The sequence below is a fragment of the Oxyura jamaicensis genome, chromosome 1, assembly GCF_011077185.1.
Source record: "Oxyura jamaicensis isolate SHBP4307 breed ruddy duck chromosome 1, BPBGC_Ojam_1.0, whole genome shotgun sequence".
Classification (NCBI taxonomy): domain Eukaryota; kingdom Metazoa; phylum Chordata; class Aves; order Anseriformes; family Anatidae; genus Oxyura; species Oxyura jamaicensis.
Window position 1 is genome coordinate 11984687 of NC_048893.1, and position 7257 is coordinate 11991943.

A 7257-nucleotide genomic window follows, 5' to 3' on the forward strand; every position below is an offset into this window, starting at 1 on the left:
AACTCCCTTTGCAAGTGCAGATAATGTTTTATTTTCAATGCTATTACAGCTAAATGTCTACACTGATAATGATCCAAGCATTCAGGCTGGGTTTTGTGGCTGCAGCATGCTATGATCTCTACTGGAAGTTTCCAAACTCATTTTACAAAGGCAAGGACAGGCAGAGCCACAGGCACATTTCTGTCTTGGCTGCTCTGCTCTTTTTGTACTGCACAGTTGCAGCAGAAACCTGGGGCCAGAACTGCAGAGGCGTGAGCAGAAAAGCACACCTCCGCTAATAAAGATGTCACCTTCCACATTTCTCCTTGCTTGGAGGGAAGCTTTGGTGTGAAGGGGAAAAGTTTCTTGGTTCGTTGCCATGGAGCTCAAAGTTAGAAAAGCTTTGGACTTGCCCAGGGATGATTGATCTCATTAGGGATTTACTTCACAGTTCACTTCTGTAAGTTTCCAGAAGGCTCCTTTCCCTCTTTTGTTCCCTTGACTCCTAGGATATTTGCTGTAATTGTTGCTAAAAAGGCCACAGAGGCAAGGCAGGCTGCCTGGTCTTATGACTAACAGAGGATTTGGAGAGAGCTTCCATAGCTATGTGACGCTGAGCTCCCACCTCCATGTCTGTTAGACTCAAGGACTTCCAAAGCTGTTTCTTTATCTGTCACATCAGAGCCAAACATCACCTTTACCTTCAGAGCTGTCATAGAAACAGCAAGCCTTTTTAATTAGCTTTTCCTCCCAAAGGAGAACCCAGTGCACCATCTGGGCAGAAACAGCTGTGCTTTGGAAAGGGCCAGGCTCAAACATCAGCCATACCCCAAGTCCTTTGCTGGACAGCCTGCAGGGCACCTGCTCAGCACCCCAGACTGGCCTGGCCTTTGGTGTAACAGTAGCATCCTACTGTCCAAGTGTCCAGGCTCTACATAGAGCTTCACCCTCCTGGAGCCAGCACAGGTGCTCTCAGTCTCTCCTTCAGGGTCTCAGAATATTTGTCTTGGTATTTCTAACAGTAATGACATGATCTCACATTATCGCCATAATTGGTACCTCAGCTTCAGGCAATTTTTCTTAAATATATCAAGACAGTGTAACATCGGACATAAGCAATTCATCTGAATTATAGCCAATCTAAAAATGGTGTTGTCCTTTCCTGCCTTTAGTGCCTCTACACCAGTAAGTCACTCTGCTAGTTCAGTTAATCGATAAGGACATCTTTGCTTACACAGGACAAATATATTTCTTTTAAAGAGTCAGGGGAACATTGATGCACACATATCCATTCATGTTCACTCACACAGAGGCCTCAAGCTCCATCTTTTCCTCCTACTCAAGAGCATCCCAAATGTCATGTCTGAGGTGAGTCGTTGTCCCTTTCAGAAAACAAAAGCATGTAAGGATGTACACTAATACAGGAAGCTATCATTTTTCCATAGATGAATGGCTGTAAATGTTTTAAAGTTGGGATATATTTAAAATGAAAAAAAAAAGGACAGAAGAAACAGAGGGAGTGACAGAGCTTTCTGCGATGTGAGCCTTGCTGATCTGCTCAATTGTCATCCTCTTAAAGCTTTTAAGTTTGAATGAAAATGAAACAAAAACAAAAACAAAGATGACCTTTCAAACACAACAAACGCTGCAACAAAGCTTTGCAAGATTTGGGGACTGCAAGAGAAGCTATTCACTGCTTATGCATCTAAAAACTGTAATTTGGGAATGGGTGACGCCAGGGTGCCGATGGGCTCTCCCAACACAGAGCAGCTCCCCGTCTCCTCCAGAAGCTGTTGCCATGCCGAGCTGCCCCAGCAGCATGCTAGCACTGCAGTGACAGCCCAGCAGCAGTGATGGCACCCACCCATGCAGCAATGTCTTGGACCCAACCAAAGGGCACTCCGTAATACTGTACCCTACCTCTGTGCCCCAGGATTGCTGCTTACTGCCAAGGGACAGTCCTGCTGCTCATCCAAGCATGCTGCAGATGTGGAAGCAGTGGAAGGAGAAGCCAAAGTATGAGAGTTAGAAGTAATGTGAGAGCCCTGCTGCAGCTGAAATTGGGAGAAAGGAGATGAGCACCCCCAGAGCAGCCATAGCTGCACCAGGAGACTCTGCAGGATCAAGGCCAGGGCACTGGCATCCATCAGTCCCTCCCCTACTGGTAAATTTGGGCCAATGCTATCACTGAAGGCACCTGATTTTTTTATATACTTCTTTTCTAACACATTACAAAACAATTAGTTTTTATTTTCTGGATTTACTAAAAATTAGTGAAAAACAGCATGCAACCCAACCAATCTAAACACTCCCCTGCCATCAGCAGGCAGCAGGTCCACACACGGCTCTGAAGTCTCTGTTCATACATATGTATGAAATTAATGAATTTTGGTGTTTGTACTTTCACAAAGTGATTAAAAACTATGCCGAGAGCTTTAACTAAAGTGTTTAAAAAATTGTGGTCCATAAACCAGAAAATTGTTCAACCTGTCTCTAAACGACCAAGTACAAAGAGCTACATTTAGGTAGCTCTTTGGGTATTTAATTCAGCAAGAAAATCAAACCTTTCCCAGCACAGTCCACAAAGCTCTGTATGTATGAAACACATATTCCAATTAGCACTTCACTCACACCAGAAGTTTTTTAAAAATAAGCCCAGCAGGCAATGTGGAGAACTGTAGTGTGTTAGTACAAAATATTTCAGAGTGCCTCCCAAACCTCAATACACCATGAACAATGCCAACTGATTACTCTGTTAAATCACCCCATGCAAGATGAATACAAGCATATGTCTCCTTCTGAAAGGCTCCTGCGTTCTGTATTCCTGACACTGCACAGTTTCTGGGATGGTTTCTTGTAGACACATGTCCTGAGAGCCACCATGCCGTGCCAGCTGCCACCAGTCACCGCATCCTGGGGACACCGCCACACCACCCTGCACTGAGGAGCATGGAGAGCCATTCTGTGTGGCATCCAGCTGAGGGGGGTCGCTCCACATCTCCTTTAACAAACCCAAAAGAGCCCTGACACAGGCTCTGCTGATAAAGCCTCTCTTGAACATCACTATCCTCATTCCTGATGGGCAGACTGCTCCAGCAGGCTCTGTCCAATTCCCCACTCACTTCTCTCAGCCTGCTCTCTTCATATCAAGCTTTTTTTCATTCTGGCATACAAAGGCAAATGCAGCCGAAATTGATCTCCCCCACACCTTCAGTACCACAAGGTTAACAATTAGGTCTCCACTTCTCCACTTCACAATTTTATAGGTCCATTATGTTCCTTGATTAGCAGCTCCTTCCCAGACTAAATGGTTTTGAAATGAATTCAGAAGATTTGATAGCATTTTTAAGACTGATTGTTAAAGTGTTTTACATGTTACAGAGACATTATACATATTTCATCCCCACTTATAAACTCTAGCATCCATGAGCTTCATTAGGTAAAGCAAAATGCCAGCAATCACCCCAGCAGTGGGCCTGGAGGAGACAAGGTGCCAAGGTCCTGGATGCCAGCAGAGCTCTCTGGTTAGCCAGAGCTTCCCAATCAGGTGTCCCTGCTCTGCTCTGCAGATCCTATATCCACCCCCCTTGCTTATGTAGCTGCCGAAGTCCAAAGGGCATGGGCCACCATAGTGGTAAATCCCATGCAATTCAGGCATTTTCCTGACACCATCAGGACCTATAAACAATGTTCACAGAAGCACAAAGCCCTGCCACCATCAGCTGCACAGCAGGCTGGCCCGGGACAAAGTGCTTAGAGCCCTGGAGAAGGAGATGCTAATTGTCACCATCCAGGTCCAGATTGCCTCTTGGTGACACAACACAGAAGTGTTTGGGACTGGCCATGTAAACACTGCAGGCTCAGATGGAACAACTGTGGCCTACAAGGCGCAGGGGGTGGCACACGCTGTCACTGTACAGCAGCAGCAGTTCTGCTCACCCTAAAATACTGAGTACAGGAACCCGGCCTGCATGGCCTGAGGGGCAGAAAGGCATTATCACATCTTTTTTTGTAAAAGATTGTATTGAATTTTTTTATAGGACAGAGGAATGGTGGGAGCTGCGTTATGGAAAAGGGGGAAAAAGGTGGAGCAAAGTGCCACTGACATTGCCATGTGCCCTTGAACACAGCGCACACAAACACATACAAAGCTAAGAGGATAGCAAAGAGGGTGCTGGCTCTTCCCTCAGCCACACGACTGGGAAGGGACACATCTGATGGGTGGCCTTAGTGGCAGCTCAAGAAGATGGCAGATGAGCTGCTGAGCTGCTTGGGACTGTGCCCATGGGGACACCTCAGCAGCAGCCTCAATAAAACAATGAGAAAGAAAGAGCAAGAGACCAGGTGACAGCGGGAATACAAATCTCACAGCACAGGGATTGAGGACTTCAGAGAGGAGCTGGAATTTCATCCTGGGCAGCTGAGAAGTCTTAGACTTCTAAAAGTATGGTTTTTTTTTCTGCATGGTAGCACGGCAGCAGAACCTCCTGCCCCTTCTGTGGCTCCTCATTCAGGTCTCATAGGGTCACCCTCACTTGGGACCCATCATGGAGCCTAGACAGGGAACACCACCACAGGCCATAGCTCCTCTCCCCATGGCCTCAGGTGCCCGCTAGTACCAAGGCACCAGATGCAGGTGGGCATTGCATCTCCTCACCACAGATATGAGGACCCTCAGGGCATGACTCAACATTCATGACCTCAGAGAAGAAACTCAAAGGCCATGGGAACACAAAGGAGGTTGGCAGAGCTTAGGCAAGGAATTGGCTTCCCTTTGAGCCATGCTGGCACCTTCCTCCAGTGCTGATATTCAGCTGTGAATAATCCTGCAATCAGGGACCTAACCTTGGCTTTCTTACCCAAGCTAAATATTTAGACTGAGGTCTTTGGCTGCCCAGTAGTTTAAGGCACTTGTCCAAAGTGTATGAAATCAGACATGAGATCTGAATTCAGATCATCCCTGAATAAAAGGATAAACTTGAAGTCCCAGTTTCCATCCCAGGCTACTGGATACATGTCGACAAGGCTCTGCTAAAGCTCTTCTACTCTGTATGCAGAAGTATTTATAGGCAAAAGAAAACTGACTCTATAACCCAGTGTTGATCTTCTGAGCTTTAACAGTTAGCGTTATAGAAAATGCAAACACCATATTATCTACTAAGGTCTTTCAGTAGAAAAGTGATTCACCATCATAATAAATGCCATAATACTTTAAGAGGAAACATTTTTGTCCTTTAAGTCATAAATATTATATGTAGTCAAAGAATTCTTATAATTAGCTAATATCACACCATTTTAAGAAATTATTGTGAATTACGTTGTAAGTATGTAACCTTGGGGAACTAACAGATATTTTATGATTTCTAATGGAATCAAGGCTTGAAAATCCAGAATAAAACTGGTGAAGAAAAAGCACCAAGTCAGAAGACCTCTCATCACAGCAACGTAGTTACATAGACTGACCTACAGCCTAAGTAACCCAATGGATATAATAAATAAGCAGTAAAGAAAACTAATAACACATGCATTTATAAAGCTCTGATGAAAAAAATAAAATAAAATAAAAATAATAAATTTATTTAAAAAAAATCAACATCTGTGTCTTTGGCAGAGAACTTTCCTCCCCCAGGCTTATATCCATGTGGTATCTGGTCAGCCCAACACCAATTGAGGTCAGCTTCACAAGAATAAGGTTTTTCAACCAGGGTCTGTAACCCCTACTCTGCATATACATTATGTAATGTCTGGTTTAGTTTTCCACTTTGAAACTTTATTTTTTGGGGGATTTTCCTATGTCTGACCCCATGGAAGTTAACTATTTCATCATGGGTCACTGTCAAGAACTCAAAGGACATATAGCCTCAGTCGATACTGGGAATCAGTAATGGGTCAGTCTAAACTACATAACAAGGCCCCTGATGAGAGCACAAAATATAGGATGATGGCAGAGGAACTCCCTAAAGGATGCATTACAGGGACAGGATGACACTGGGGTCCCAAGATCACAATCACAAAGCACAACATACCAATTAATGGTCCCAAAAGCAATGCAACCTCAGAATCTAGCAAGAACATGTTTTAGGGCACAGTGAAAAATACAACATTAAATATTCCACAAAGAAGGCAGCAAGAAGGTACAAAAGACTGTCATAGACCCTACAAGAACAAGATCAAAGGAAGAAAAGAGAGAAAGGAATTGTTCCAGCAATGTCTCCCTTGGTTAAGGACTCTGCTGCTTATCTGCAGTGGTTCCTCTATCACCTCTGAGTGAGAAAGCGTGCTGTTCTTTGATTTGCCATGTTCTGCCTTTGCAACTCAGTGGTCATGTCTAAAGGGTTATCTTCCACTGTCACTGGATGTTAAGAGTGTGTGCATGCATGTGTCTGTACATGCTTTCTGCTCCAGCTTTCCTCCCTGACCCAGTGATACTGCAGCACTCAGATCCAACAAATAGCTATTATGGATTCAAAGCAAGTCCTCACTCCCTGTAAACATTTTCACAGTGTAGAACAAGTGAGACTGAGAATACTCAGCAGCCCAATGGTCAGGAAGATGAATGTTACTGTCCCAAGTTCAGTACCTCCTCCATATCCTAGCAGGATACAAATACAGAGCAAGATTAATCTTATCCAAGCTTAGATGGCTACATTGGCACCAACAGGCTTTTTACACTCAAAGGAGAGCGATAGGCACCTCTGGAAGGAGATTCATCTTATCCTTTTAAGATGACATTAATTGTCCTCCAATAGCATCAGTTTCTTTCCATTGCCTGGACAGAGTGTGCAGAGTCACTAGCTGCAAGTCACGTCTAACTTCTCAGTTCTGAAGTCAGAATAGATATATCCCTACTAAAATGTTCCCAGATGACTTCAGTTTCAGATATGCCTTGAGCATATCTGTAGGATCAGGCTAAAAGAGATAAGCAGGGAAGCCCCAAGGCCTCAGCTGGAACTATTAGCTATATTATGCATGCAACATCTCCACCCAGATGCCCACAGCTGATGCAGAGACTCAACCCCACAGCAGCTATGAGGCAGCTGAGCTGCAGATCTGAGACATCCCAGAGAGCTGCCACTGGCACTGAAGAGGCAGGAAGGGACCAGGTTCTCCTGAGGGTTGGGACCTTCCTACCTGGAGAGTCCTGCTGAAACCAAAACTGCCTGCACAGCCACTGCTGGCTCTTAACCCCAAATCCTTTGAAGCAGACCACACGTGCAATGCTAAGAAAGTAAAAATAAAATAAAATAAAATAAAATAAAATAAAATAAAATAAAATAA